Source organism: Aotus nancymaae, unplaced genomic scaffold (genome assembly GCF_030222135.1).
Source record: "Aotus nancymaae isolate 86718 unplaced genomic scaffold, 86718_ANA_hifiasm-v0.15.2.pri h1tg000027l, whole genome shotgun sequence".
Lineage (NCBI taxonomy): Eukaryota > Metazoa > Chordata > Mammalia > Primates > Aotidae > Aotus > Aotus nancymaae.
The window spans coordinates 1,576,768-1,591,124 of NW_026988440.1; the positions used below are offsets into that span (position 1 = coordinate 1,576,768).

Genomic DNA, 14,357 nt, shown 5'->3' on the forward strand with positions numbered 1-14,357 from the left:
ACACTGCTTAGATGTGCATAGTTCCCAAAAGCAGGCAGTGCTTGAGCTTTGGTGAAGAGCATGGAGCTCTTACAACTTTGAGTGATGACTACAGGCTCCCGGTTGCAATATACAGTATCAAACCTGCTTCTTTGTATTCAGGAGATGTCTGGACTGACACAGGGAAACTCGGGCTAGGGAATGAAGACAATTTTAAGTGCAACAACTCAGAGTCACAAAAGCACAGCCTTGAAAACTAAAACAAGAGCTTTGTTTAATTGTAATGCTTAATGTAATGTAACGTAAAGGTAATTGACCCAGGTCTTTTACAGATTGGAATTCTAATCATTCAGCTTTAAAGAGAAAACCCGTGTCTCTACACCTCCATTTCCAGGGCGAGCTCACCTCCAGTATCAAGTTCCCCGTGGTGAGTTTCCTTGTACAAGAGTCCAAGGGGAGAGGTAAGGAGTGGGAGGGAGGGAGTCCAGTTCAGGGACGGGGATTCCAGGACGAGAAGTGATGGAAGCGCAGCCTGGGCTTCTCTCCCTGGTTTCCACAGACAGATCCTTGGCCAGGACTTGGGCAGACAGTGTGACAAACAGGCTTGGTGTAGAGAAGAAGGATCAGGACAAAGTCCCAAGTCCCGGGCGTGGCTCTCAGGCTCCCAGGGTCCGAGGGCTATAACTGAACTGGGGAGGCGCAGCGTTGAGGATTCCCCACTGTCCAGAGTTTCACTTATTCTTCTGACCTGTCAGGTCCTTCTTCCAAGATACTCATGAGAATTCCCACTTCCCACTCCCATTGGGTGCCGGGTTTCTAAAGAAGCCAATCAGTGTCTCCGCGGTCCCGGTAGTAAAGTCCCCGCGCACCCACCGGGACTCAGATTCTTCCCAGACGCCGAGGATGGGGTCATGGCTCGCGGAACCCTCGTCCTGCTGCTCTCGGGGGCCCTGGTCCTGACAGAGACCTGGGCGGGTGAGTGCGGTGACCTCCTGACCCGAGGGAAAGGCATCTGCGGGGAGGAGCGAGGGGCCCGCCCGGCGGGGGTGCAGGACCCGGAGAGCCGCGCAGGGAGGAGGATCGGGCTGGTCTCAGCCCCTCCTCGTCCCCAGGCTCCCATTCCTTGAGTTATTTCCACACTGCCGTGTCCCGGCCGCGGGAGCCTCGCTTCATTGCCTTGCGCTATGTGGACGACACGCAGTTTTCGAAGGCGAGTCCGAGGACCGAGGATGGAGCCGCAGGCGCAGTGGATGGAGCACCAGGGGCCGGAGTATTGAGACCACCAGACGAGGAATGCCAAGACCTGCGCACAGACTTTCTGAGAGAAGCTGAGGACCCCGCTCCGCTACTACAACCAGAGCGAGGCAGGTAAGTGACCCCGGCAAGGGGCGTAGGTCACGACCCCCCCTCCCCCACGGACGGCCAGGTCGCCCCGAGTCTCCGGGTCCGAGATCCACCCCGTGGCTGAGGGACCTGCCCAGACCCTCAACCCGGGAGATCTCCAGGCGCCTTTACCTGGTTTCATTTTCTGTTTAGAACAAAATCCTTTCGGGTTGGGGGGGAGCGCGGAGGACGGGGGCTAGGTGGGCGGGGCTGACCGCGAGGGCAGGGCCAGGGTCTTACACCATCGGAAGGAAGTATAGCTGCGACCTGGGCCCCGGGCATCTCCTCCGCGGGTACCAGCAGGACGCTTAGGACGGCAAGGTTTACATCTCCCGGAACGAGGACCTGAGCTCCTGGACCGCCGCAGACACAGTGGCTCAGATCACCCAGATCAAGTGGGAAGCGGCCTGTGAGGCGAAGAGGCTGAGAGCCTGCGTGGGGGACGAGTGCCTGGAGTGGCTCCGCAGACACCTGGAGAACGGGAAGGAGAAGCTGCAGGGTGCAAGTACCAGGGGCAGTGGGGAGCCTTTCCCATCTGCTGTAGATCTCCCGGGATGGCCTCCCACGAGGCGGGGAGGAAAATGATATCAGCGCTAGAGTATCTTCTTCCTTTGAATGGAGAATGGCATGAGTTTTCCTGAGTTTCGTCTGAGGCCCCCTCTGCTCTCTAGGACAATTAAGGGATGACGTCTCTGAGGGAATGGAGGGGAAGACAGTCCCTGGAATACTGATGGAGTCTCCTTTGACCCCTGCAGCAGCCTTGGGCACCGTGACTTTTTCTCTCAGGCCTTTTTCTCTGCCTCACCCTCAAATGTTTGAAGGTCTGATTACAGCTTTTCTGAATCCCTCGGCCTCCACTCAGGTCAGCACCAGAAGTCGCTGTTCCTCCTTCAGAGACTAGAACTTTCCAAGGAATAGATTATTCCAGATGCCTGTGTCCAGGCTGGTGTCTGGATTTTGTGCTCCCTTCCCCACCCCAGGTGTCCTGTCTAGTCTCAGGATGTTCACATGGGTGCTGCTGGGCTGTCCCTTGAGGAGTGCAAAGTACCTGAACTTTCTAACTCTTCCTGTCAGACCCCCAGAAAGACACATGTGACCCACCACCCACTATGAGGCCACCCTAAGGTGCTGGACCCTGGGCTTCTACCCTGAGGAGATCACACTTACCTGACAGTGGGATGGAGAGGACCAAACTAAGGACACCAAGCTTTTCGAGACCAGACCTGCAGGGGATGGAACCTTCCAGAAGTGGGCAGCTGTGGTGGTGCCTTCCGGGGCAGAGCAGAGAAACATGTGCCATGTGCAGCATAAAGGCCTGCCGGAGCCCCTCACCCTGAGATGGGGTAAGGAGGGGAATGAGAGTCATGTCTCTTCTCAGGGAAAGCAGAAGCCCTTCTGGAGCCTTCAGTAGGGTCAGGGCTGAGGCCTGGGTTCAGGGCCCCTCACCTCCACCTCCTTTCCCAGAGCCATATTCCCAGCCCACCATCCCCATCGTGGTCATTGTTGCTGGCCTGGCTGTCCTAGGAACTGTGGTCACTGGAGCAGTTGTCACTGCTGTGATGTGGAGGAAGAAGAGCTCAGGTAGGGAAGGGGTGAAGAGTGGGGTCTGGGTTTTCTTTTCCGACTGGGAGTTTCAAGCCCCAGGTAGAAGTGTGTCCTGCCTCATTACTGGGAAGCACCATCCACACATGGGCCGACCCAGCCTGGGGCCGTGTGTGCCAGCACTTACTCTTTTGTGAAGCACATGTGACAATGAAGGACAGATGTATCACCTTGATGATTGTGCTGTTGGGGTCCTGATTCCAGCATTCATGAGTCAGGGGAAGGTCCTTGCTAAGGACAGACCTTAGGAGGGTGGTTGGTCCAGGACCCACACCTGCTTTCCTCATGTTACCTGATCTTCCTGGGTCTGTAGTCCTAGTTCTGGAAACTTCCGCTGGGTCCAAGACTAGGAGATTCCTCTAAAATCTCATGGCCCTGCCTCCTCCCTGTCCACTCACAGGAAGTTTTCTTCCCACAGGTGGAAAAAGAGGGAGCTACTCTTAGGCTGCGTGTAAGTGGTGGGGGCGGGAGTGTGGAGGAGCTCACCCACCCCATAATTCCTCCTGGCCCACATCTCCTGCGGGCTCTGACCAGGTCCTGTTTTTGTTCTACCCCAGGCAGTGACAGTGCCCAGGGCTCTGATGTGTCTCTCAGGGCTTGTAAAGGTGAGACCCTGGAGGGGCCTGAAGTAGGTGGGGGATGGGGCAGAAGGGAAAAGACTGGGTTATGGGGATTCTTTGATTGGGATGTTTTGAGTGTGTGGTGGGCTGTTCAGAGTGTCATCACTTACCATGACTGACATGAATTTGTTCATGACTATTGTTTTCTGTAGCCTGAGACAGCTGCCTTGTGTGGGACTGAGATGCAGGATTTCTTCACGCCTCCCCTTTGTGACTTCAAGAGCCTCTGGCATCTCTTTCTCCAAAGGCATCTGAATGTGTCTGTGTCCCTGTTAGCATAGTGCGAGGAGGTGGAGAGACAGCCAACTCCCATGTCTACCATGACCCCTGTCCCCACGCTGACCTGTGTTCCATCCCCAGTCATCTTTCCTGTTCCAGAGAGGTGGGGCTGGGTGTCTCTGTCTCTGTCTCAACTTCATGGTGCACTGAGCTGCAACCTCTTACTTCCCTACTGAAAATAAGAAACTGAATATCAATTTGTTTCTCAAATACTTGCCATGAGAGGTTGATGGGTTAATTAAATAAGTCAATTCATAAAATTTGAGAGAGGAAATAAAGATCTGAGAACCTTCCAGAATCCGCATGTTCGCTGAACTAAGTCTATTGCAGGTGGGGATGGAGAAGGCTGTGAGGAGCTGAGTGTGGACGGGGCCTGTGCCCAGTTGCTGCTGAGTCCATCATGGGCTTTCTGTGGTCAGTCCTCAGCTGGGTCAGCTTCACTGCTCCATTGTCCTTGTCCCTTCAGTGGAAACTTGTCCAGCAGGAGCTTTGACCACAGAGGCTCAGACATCTCCCAGAGCAGCCCCTGCACACGGGAGTCTCTGTGTTTCTGAGATAAATTTTCAGACTCATTCAGCTCCTGCCCTCCTTCTAAGGCTCCTCCTCTGCTCTGCTCTCCTGCCCTCTCTCCCTGCCCTGGTTCCACTGATCTTGGTGCTGGATCCAATCCCCATTCATGAATCTAAAGCAGAGTCTAATTTAGAATTACATTTGTTAGTGAAATTGGATCCATCATCAAGGACTGTTCCTCCCTGAAGAGAGAAACCTGATTACGTGCTGCAATGTGCCGGGGGGTGCGGGAGGGTTGGTGTGGGAGGAGGGTTGGAGATGGGACACCACAAGCAGCCCTGCTGAGAAAAGCACAGGCGGCCTGGATGTCAGTGTGAGGGGACCTTGTGCTGTAGCTGCCACAAAACAGCACTTGGCCTGAGTCTATGTTAACAAAGATACTGTCTTTAGAATAGGAGGTGCTCTACAGTGATCATTCCTTCAACTGACCTTTGTTGTTGGCCAGACATAGGACAGAATGATTCTGCATCTGGGGAACAGAACACCATTGAAGTAGAAGCAGAAAAATCTCTGACCTTGTGGAGCATGTTTCAGTGGGAAGAGGCAGACGATAGATACACTATAGCAGAGTAAGGAAGGAAAGTGCTAGAAGGTGGGAAGTGCTGTGAGGCAGGTGATCCAGGGTGTGGGCAGTGAGGACAGGGAAGGTGGCTGTTGTACAAAAGTGGTCAGTGTGTGCCTTGTTACAAAGGTGACTTTTGAGGAAAGATTTGAGGGACATGAGGATGTCTGGGGAAGTTCTTTCTAAGCAGGGGACCTCTGGTGCAAATGCACTAAGGCAGGAAGGTGTTTATGTTCCCAGAAGAGCAAGGAGACCAGGAGGGCTGGATAGAGAGAAGCTAGATGAGGTCAGTGGTATGGCTTCAGGGGATTGGGGTTGGATCTGATCTTTGCTCTGAGTGGGATGAAGAGTCGGAGGACAGTTTTGAGAAGAGGGCCATGATACGACTTCTCTTTTATGTATGTATGTATTTATTTATTCTCTTTTTTTACTATTATACTTTAAGTTCTGGGGTACATGTGCAGGACATGCAGGTTTGTTACATCAGTATTCACGTGCCATGGTGGTTTGCTGCGTCCATCACCCTGTCATCTACATTAGGTAATTCTCCTAATGCTATCCCTCCCCTATTACCCCACCCCTTGGTACCCCTTCCCTAGCCCCCATCCCCTGACAGGCCCCAGGGTGTGAAGTTCCCCTCCTTGTGTAAATGTGTTCTCATTGCTTAACACCCATTTATGAGTGAGAACATGTGGTGTTTGGTTTTCTGTTGTTGTGTCAGTTTGCTGAGAATGATGGTTTCCAGCTTCATTCTTGTTCCTGCAAAGGACATGAACTCATCCTTTTTTACGGCTGCATAGTATTCCATGGTATATATGTGCCACATTTCCTTTATCCAGTCTATCATTGATGAGCATTTGGGTTGGTTCCAAGTCTCTCCTATTGTGATCAGTGCTGCAATAAACATACATGTGCATGCATCTTTATAATAGAATGATCTATAATTCTTTGGGTATATACCCAGTAATGGGATTGCTAGGTCAAATATTTCTAGTTCTAGATTCTTGAGCAATCACCACATTGTCTTCCACAATGGTTGAACTAATTTACACTCGCACAAATGGTGTAAAAATGTTCCTATTTCTCCACATCCTCTCCAGTATCTGCTGTCTCCTGATTTTTTAATGATCGCCATTCTAACTGGTGGGAGCTGGTATCTCAGTGTGGTTTTGATTTGCATTTCTCTAATGACCAGTGATGTTGAGCATTTTTTCATATGATTGTTGGCCTCATATATGTCTTCTTTTGAGAAGTGTCTGTTCATATCCTTTGCCCACTTTTTCATGGGGCTGTTTTTTTCTTGTAAGCTTATTTAAATTCTTTGTAGATTCTGGATATTAACCCTTTGTCAGATGGGTAGATTGCAAAATTTTTTCCCATTCTGTTGGTTGCTGATTCACTCTAATGATGGTTTCTTTTGCTGTGCTGAAGCTCTTTAGTTTAATTAGATCGCATTTGTCTACTTTGGCTTTTGTTGCCATTGCTTTTGATGTTTTAGTCATGAAGTCCTTGCCCATGTCTATGTCCTGAATGATATTCCCTAGGTTTTCTTTTCGGGTTTTTATGGTGTTAGGTCTTATGTTTAAATCTTTAATCCATCTTGAGTTTATTTTTGCATAAGGTGTAAGGAAGGGATCCAGTTTCAGCTTCGTGCATATGGCTAGCCAATTTTCCTAATACCGTTTATTAAATAGGGAATGCTTTCTCCATTGCTTGTTTTTGTCAGGTTTGTCAAAGATCAGATGGTTGTAGATATGTGGCATTACTTCTGAGGCCTCTGTTCTGTTCCATTGTTCTATATCTCTGTTTTGGTACCAGTGCCATGCTATTTTGATTACTGTAACCTTGTAGTATGGTTTGAAGTCAGGTAGCGTGATGCCTCCAGCTTTGTTCTTTTTGGTCAGGATTGTCTTGGCTAGGCAGGGTCTTTTTTGGTTCCATATAAAGTTTAAGATGGATTTTTCCAGTTCTGTGAAGAAAGTCATTCGTAGCTTGACGGGGATAGCATTGAATCTGTAAATTACTTTGGGCAGCATGGCCATTTTCATGATATTGATTCTTCCTAATCATGAGCATGGAATGTTTTTCCGTCTGTTTGTGTCCTCTCTTATTTCCTGGAACAGTGGTTTGTAGCTCTCCTTCAAGCAATCCTTCACATCACTTGTTAGTTGTATTCCTAGGTATTTTATTATCTTTGTGCAATTGTGAATGGGAGTTCACTCATGATTTGGCTCTCTGTCTGTTATTGGTGTATAGCAATGCTTGTGATTTTTGCACATTGATTTTTTTATCCTGAGACTTTGCTGAAGTTGTTTAACAGCTTAAGAAAATTTTGGACTGCATCAATGGGGTCTTCTAAATATACAATCCTGTTGTCTGCAAATAGAGACAATTTGACTTCCTCTTTTCCAAATTGAATACCCTTCATTTCTTTTTCTTACCTAATTGCCCTGGACAGAACTTCCAATACTATGTTGAATAGGAATGGTGAGAGAGGGGATCCTTGTCTTGTGTGGGACTTCAAAGGGAATGCTTTCAGTTTTTCCCCATTCACTATGATACTGGCTGTGGGTTTGTCATAAATAGCTCTTATTATTTTGAGATATTTTCCATCAATACCTAGTTTATTGAAACTTTTTAGCATAAAGGGCTGTTGAATTTTGTCAAATGCCTTCTCTGTGTCAATCGTGGTTTTTGTCTTTGGTTCTATTTATGCGATGGATCACGTTTATTGATTTGCGTATGTTGAACCAGCGTTTCATCCCAGAGATGAAGCTGACTTGATTGTGATGGATAAGATTTTTGATGTGATGTTGGATTCAGTTTGCCAGTATTTTATTGAGGATTTCTGCATCAATGTTCATCAGGAATATTGGCCTGAAATTTTCTTTTTTAGTTGTGTCTCTACCAGGTTTGGTATCAGGATGATTTTGGCCTCGTAAAATGAGTTAGAGAGGATTCCCTCTTTTTCTTTTGTTTGGAATAGTTTCAGAAGGAATGGTACCAGTTCTCTTTTAACCTCCGGTAGAATTTGGCTGTGTTGCTGCCTCAATTTCAGACCTTGTTACTGATCTATTCAGGGATTAGACTTCTTCCTGGTTTAGATTTGGAAGGGTGTAAGTGTCCAGGAATTTACCCATTTCTTCTAGATTTTCTGGCTTATTTGCATGGAAGTGTTTGTAGTATTCTCTGATAGTAGTTTGTATTTCTGTGGGATCAGTGGTGATATTCCCTTTATCATTTTTTATTGCATCTGTTTGATTCTTATCTCTTCTCTTCTTTATTAGTCTGGCTAGTGGGCTATCTATTTTGTTGATCTTTTCAAAAAACCAACTCGATTCATTGATTTTTTTTTGTAGGGTTTTTCATGTCTATTTCCTTCACTTCTGCTCTGATCTTAGTTATTTCTTGTTTTCTGCTAGCTTTTGAATTTGTTTGTTCTTGCTCCTCTAGTTCTTTTAATTGTGACATTAGGGTGTCGAATTTAGATCTCTCCTCCTTTCTCTTGTTGGCATTTAGTGCTATAAATTTTCCTCAACATACTGCTTTAAATGTGTCCCAGACACTCTGGTACATTGTGTCTTTGTTCTCATTGGTTCCAAGAACATCTTTATTTCTATCTTCATTTCATTATTTATCCAGTAGTCATTCAGGAGCAGGCCGTTCAGTTTCCATGTAGTCGTGTGGTTTTGAATGGGTTTCTTAATCCTGAGTTCTAATTTGATTGCACTGTGGTCTAAGAGACTGTGTGTTATGATTTCCATTATTTTGCATCTGCTGAGGAATGTTTTACTTCCAATTATATGGTCTATTTTAGAACCAGTGTGATATGGTTCTGAGAAGAATGTATATTCTGTGGATTTGGGGTGGAGAGTTCTGTAGATGTCTATTAGGTTCACTTGGTCCAGATCTGAGTTTAAGTCCTGGATATCCTTGTTAATTTTCTGTCTCATGGATCTGTCTAACGTTGACAGTAGAGTGTTAAAGTATCCCACTATTAATATGTGGGAGTCTAAGTCTCTTTGTAGGTCTCTGAGAGCTTGCTTTATGAATCTGAGTGCTGCTGTGTTGGGTGCATATACATTTTGGATAGTTAGGTCTTCTTGTTGCATTGACCCCTTTACCATTATGTAATGCTCTTCTTTGTCTTTTTTGACCTTTGTTGGTTTAAAGTCTGTTTTATCAGAGACTAGAATTTCAACCCTTGCTTTTTTTGCTTTCCATTTGCTTGGTGAATATTGCTCCATTCCTTTATTTTGAGCCTATGTGGGTCTTTGCACATGAGATGGGTTTCCTGAATACAGCACCCGATGGGTCTTGACTCTTTATCCAATTTGCCAGTCAGTGTCTTTTAATTGGGGCATTTAGTTCACTTACATTTAAGGTTCATATTGTTATGTGTGAGTTTGATCCTCCCATTATGATGCCAGCTGGTTATTTTGCTCATTAGTTGATGCAGTTTTTCATTGTGTTGATGGTCTTTCCAATTTGGTATGTTTTTGCAGTGGCTGGTACTGGTTGTTCCTTTCCATGTTTAGTGCTTCCTTCAGGAGCTCTTGTAAGGCAGGCCTGATGGTGACAAAATCTCTCAGCAGTAGCTTGTCCATAAAGGATTTTATTTCTCCTTCACTTATGAAGCTTAGTTTGGCTGGATATGAAATTCTGGGTTGCAAATTCTTTTCTTTAAGAATGTTGAGGCTGGGCATGGTGGTGCCTGCCTGTAATCCTGGCACTTTTGGAGGCCAAGAAGAGTGGATTATCTGAGATCAGGAGTTAGAGACCAGCCTGCCCAACATGGTGAAACCCCATCTCTACTAAAAATACAAAAATTAGCCAGGTGTAGTGACAGGTGCCTGTAATCCCAGCTACTTGGGAGGCTGAGGCAGGAGACTCACTTGTACCTGGGAGGTAGAGGTTGCAGTGAGCCAAGATAATGTCATTGCACTTCAGCCTGGGATACAGAGTGAGACTATAGAGTGAGACTATGTCTCAAAAAAAAAAAAAAGAATGTTGAATATTGGTCCCCATTCTCTTTTGGCTTGTAGGTTTTCTCCTGAAAGATCTGCTGTGAGTCTGATGGGCTTCCCTTTGTGGGTAACCAGACCTTTCTCTCTGGCTGCCCTTAGCATTTTTTCCTTCATTTCAACCCTGGTGAATCTGACAAGTATGTGTCTTGGGGCTGCTGTTCTCAAAGAGTATCTTTGTGGTGTTCTCTGTATTTCCTGAATTTGAATGTTGGCCTGCCTTTCTAGGTTGAAGAAGTGCTCCTGGATAATATCCTGAAGAGCGTTTTCCAACTTGGTTTCATTCTGTCCATCACTTTCAGTTACACTGATTAAACATAGATTTGGTCTTGTCACGTAATCCCATATTTCTTGGAGGCTTTGTTCATGTCTTTTCACTCTTTCTTCTCTAATCTTATCTTCTCACTTTATTTCATTGAGTTGATCTTCAATCTCTGATATCCTTTTTTCCACTTGACCGATTTGGCTATTGACACCGTGTATGATTCATGAAGTTCTCATGTTGTTTTTCAGTTCCATCAGGTCATTTATGTTCTTCTCTAAACTAGTTATTCCAGTTAGCATTTCATCTATATTTTCAAAGTTCTTAGCTTTCTTACATTGGATTAGAACATGCTTCTTTAGCTCGGAGAAGTTTGTTATTACTCACCTTCTGAAGTCTGCTTCTGTCAATTCATCAAACTCATTCTCTGTCCTGTTTTGTTTCCTTGCTGGTGAGGAGTTGTGATCACTTGGAGAAGAGGCATTCTGGTTTTTGGAATTTTCAGCCTTTTTCCACTGGTTTCTTCACATCTTTTGGATTTATCTACCTTTGGTCTTTGAATTTGCTGACCTTTGGATGGCGTGACTGAATGGACATCCTTTCTGTTGACATTGAGACTATTTCTTTCTGTTTGTTGTTTTCCTTCTAACAGTCAGGCCCCTCTGCTGCAGGTCTGCTGGAGTTTGCTGGAGGTCCACTCCAGACCCTGTTTGCCTGGAAATCAACAGTGGGGGCTACATAACAGCAAAGATTGCTTCCTGTTCCTTCCTCTGGTAGCTTCATCTCAGAAGGGTACCCACCAGATGCCAGGCAGAGCTCTCCCATATGAGGTGTCTGTTGGCCTCTATTGGGAGGTGTCTCCCAGTCAGAATACACAGGAGTCGGGGAGCCACTTGAGGAGGCAGTCTGTCCCTTATCAGAGCTGGAATGCTGTACTGGGAGATCTGCTACTCTATTCAGAGCTGCCAGGCAGGAACATTTAAGTATGCTGAAGCTGTACCCACAACAGCCTCCTGTACCCAGGTGCTCTGTCCCAGGAAGGTGGGGGCTTTTATAAGTCCCTGATGGGCTGCTGCCTTCTTTTCAGAGATGCCTTGCCCAGCGAGGAGGGAGTCTAGTGACACAGTCTCCCTACAGAGGCCTTGCTGAACTGCTGTGGGCTCCACCCAGTTTGAACTTCCCAGTGACTTTATTTACACTGATGTTAAAACCACCTACTGGAGACTCAGCAATGGTAGACGCCCTCCCACCACCCCTCACCAAGCTCAAACATCCCAGGTCAAGCTCAGACCGCTGTGTTAGCTGTAAGAATTTCAGCTAGTGGATCTTAGCTTGCTGGTCTTTGTGGGGGTAGGACTCACCGAGGCAGATCGCTTGGCTCCCTGTCTTCAGCCCCCTTTTCAGGGGAGTGGTAAATGGTTCTGTCTTGCTTGTATTCCAGGCACCACTGGGGTATGAGAAAAAAAACTACTTGGGTAGCTCGATGTCTTCCCCGAACAGCCACCCAGTTTTGTGCTGGAAACTCAGGGCTCTGGTGTTCCAGGCACCAGAGGGAATCTCCTGGTCTGAGGGTTGAGAAGACCATGGGAAAAGCACAGTATCTGGGCTGGAGTGCAGAGGACAGTCCCTAATGGCTTCCGTTGGCTAGGAGAGGGACTTCCTCAGCCCCTTGTGCTTCCCAGGTGAGGCGATGCCCCACCTTGCTTTGGCTCACCCTCCTTGGGCTGCATCCACTGTCCAACCAGTTCCAATGATATGAACCAGGTACCTGCCTTCTGCATCGATCTCACTGGGAGCTGCATACCAGAGCTGTTTCTATTTGGCCATCTTAGCAGCAACCAGAGAATTTGTCTTATTTATTTATTTATCTTTGAAACTGGGTCTCCCTCTTTTGCCACTGGAGCACAGTGGCATGACATCTGCTCACTGCAACCTCCACCTCTCATGTTCAAGTGATTCTCTCACCTCAACCTCCTGAGTAGCTGAGATTACAGATGGGGCCACCACACCTGGCTAATTTTTGTATTTTTAGTAGAGATGGGATTTCACAATGTTGGCCAAGCTGGTCTTGAACTTCTGACCTCAAGTGATCTGAACTGACCACCTCTTCCTCCCAAAGTGCTGGGATTACAGGTGTGAGCCACCATACGCAACCCTCCTCTTATACTTTTGAGGAAGTAGACCCTCATGCCACAGACCACTGGATCCCTCCAAACCTCACCAGTGTAGCAGGTACTTGAATGTTTGTATAGTTTTTCACCCTTTGGAGTGGATTTGTGCTACCAAAATTTGCAGAGTATATTCTAGTTCTTGCTTATCAAATTTTAATACATAATATCATTAATACAGTGAACAAATGTGGCATTCTGAGAAAAATTCAGATGATCCAGTTCCTTTACATGATGGTAGTGAGCAAGAGATGTAATGTATCCTGGGGATAAAATTTAAAATGTAGAGTTATTTGTCCTTTGTGAATATAAATAGCCTCTGGCCTTCTTTTCATATGTGTTGCAAATAATGCAATAAATAAGACTACCTGTCGGTAGTCTTACACAATGAAGAAGACTCTCTATAAATCTGATTTACTAAAAATATAACATTCTGGCCGGGCAAGGTGGCTCATACCGCTAATCCCAGCACTTTGGGAGGTCAAGGCAGATGGTTTGCTTGACTTCAGGAGTTCAAAACCAGACTGACCAACATGGAGAAACATCATCTCTACAAAAAATATAAAAATTAGCTGAGTGTGGTGATTTGCACCTATAGTCCCAGCTACTTAGGGGGCTGAGGCCCAAGAATCAGTTGAGCCCAGGAGGTAGAGGTCGCAGTGAGCCGAAATCTCACCACTGCACTTCAACCTGGGTGACAGAATGAGACCTTGTCTCAAAAAACAAAAAGAAAATCATATTGAGACCAGTTAATAAAGTTGCAACCAAATTTTTTTTTCTTTTGAGATGGAGTTTCATGCTTGTTGCCCAGACTGAAGTTTAATGGAACTATTTCTGCTCACTGCAACCTCAGCCTCCCAGGTTCAAGTGATTCTCCTGTCTCAGCCTCCCAAGTAGATGGGATTAGAGGTGTGTGCCATGACGTCCAGCTGATTTTGTACTTTTAGTAGAGATGGGGTTTCTCCATGTTTATCAGGGTGGTTTTGAACTCCTGACCTCAAGTAATCCACCTGTCTCGGCCTCCCAAAGTGCTGGGATTACAAGCATGAGCCACTGTGCCTGGCCCAAAGTTGCGACTAATTATTGGGTGAGTCTGCATTAGTCCATTTTCATCTGCAATTATCTGTCCGATTACTACAAGAACTAGATTAGTGCATTAAACTGTGTTGGGGGAAGCAGCAATGGAGGAAGGGTTTACAGTGTGTCTGCATAAACTGGTTATGAGTAATGTATAACATAAACTCGTTATAAGTAATGTATAAAAGAAATCAGGAACAATAAACTGCGGAAGGCCGCAGAGGTCTCTGGGGAGGAAGGCCTCTCTATGCCAGCATGTTCCCAGGAGCAGAGTGTCCTACTGCTCCCACCAGGTGCACTGTCTATTGATAATCAAACACTATTAGCTCATCAGAAACTCACATAAACCACCACTGCTATCGATTTTATGTTTGATGCACAGCTTCCCTTCACTGATTCACCCTGCCACCTGCACTAACTATAAAAGTGATTGCGTTTAATAAACACTGTGGAAAACAGAGCTCGGGGCCGTCACTGCCTCCAGTAAAAAATGATGGTCCCCTTGCCCTGCTTTCACTGTTAATCTGTCTTTTTCTCATTCTTTTGTCACCACCGACCTCAGGGTACCCACCGGTGGGGTATGGGGCTGGTTCGCTACATTCTGGCACCCAACTGTGGGAGCTCAAGAATTTCAGTGAAGGAACACCTGAATGTGGTAAAGTGGAGGAACAATGGACAAAGGAATCCCAAGGATGAAACTAATCAGCTCTACTGGTAGGTAGGATACCTGGGAAACAATGGGACAAGCTGAAAGCAAATCAAGCTGAAAGCAAATATGCTACTTATTCACATTTAGTGAAGCACTTCTTAAAAAGAGGGGTTTTAAAGTTA

General features: G+C 46.3%; 1 pseudogene; it reads left to right on the top strand.

The window, feature by feature from the left end:
• Window positions 1–778: 778 nt before the first annotated feature.
• Window positions 779–14,082, top strand: LOC105734215 (class I histocompatibility antigen, Gogo-B*0101 alpha chain-like; annotated as a pseudogene).
• The last annotated feature ends 275 nt before the right edge of the window (window positions 14,083–14,357 follow it).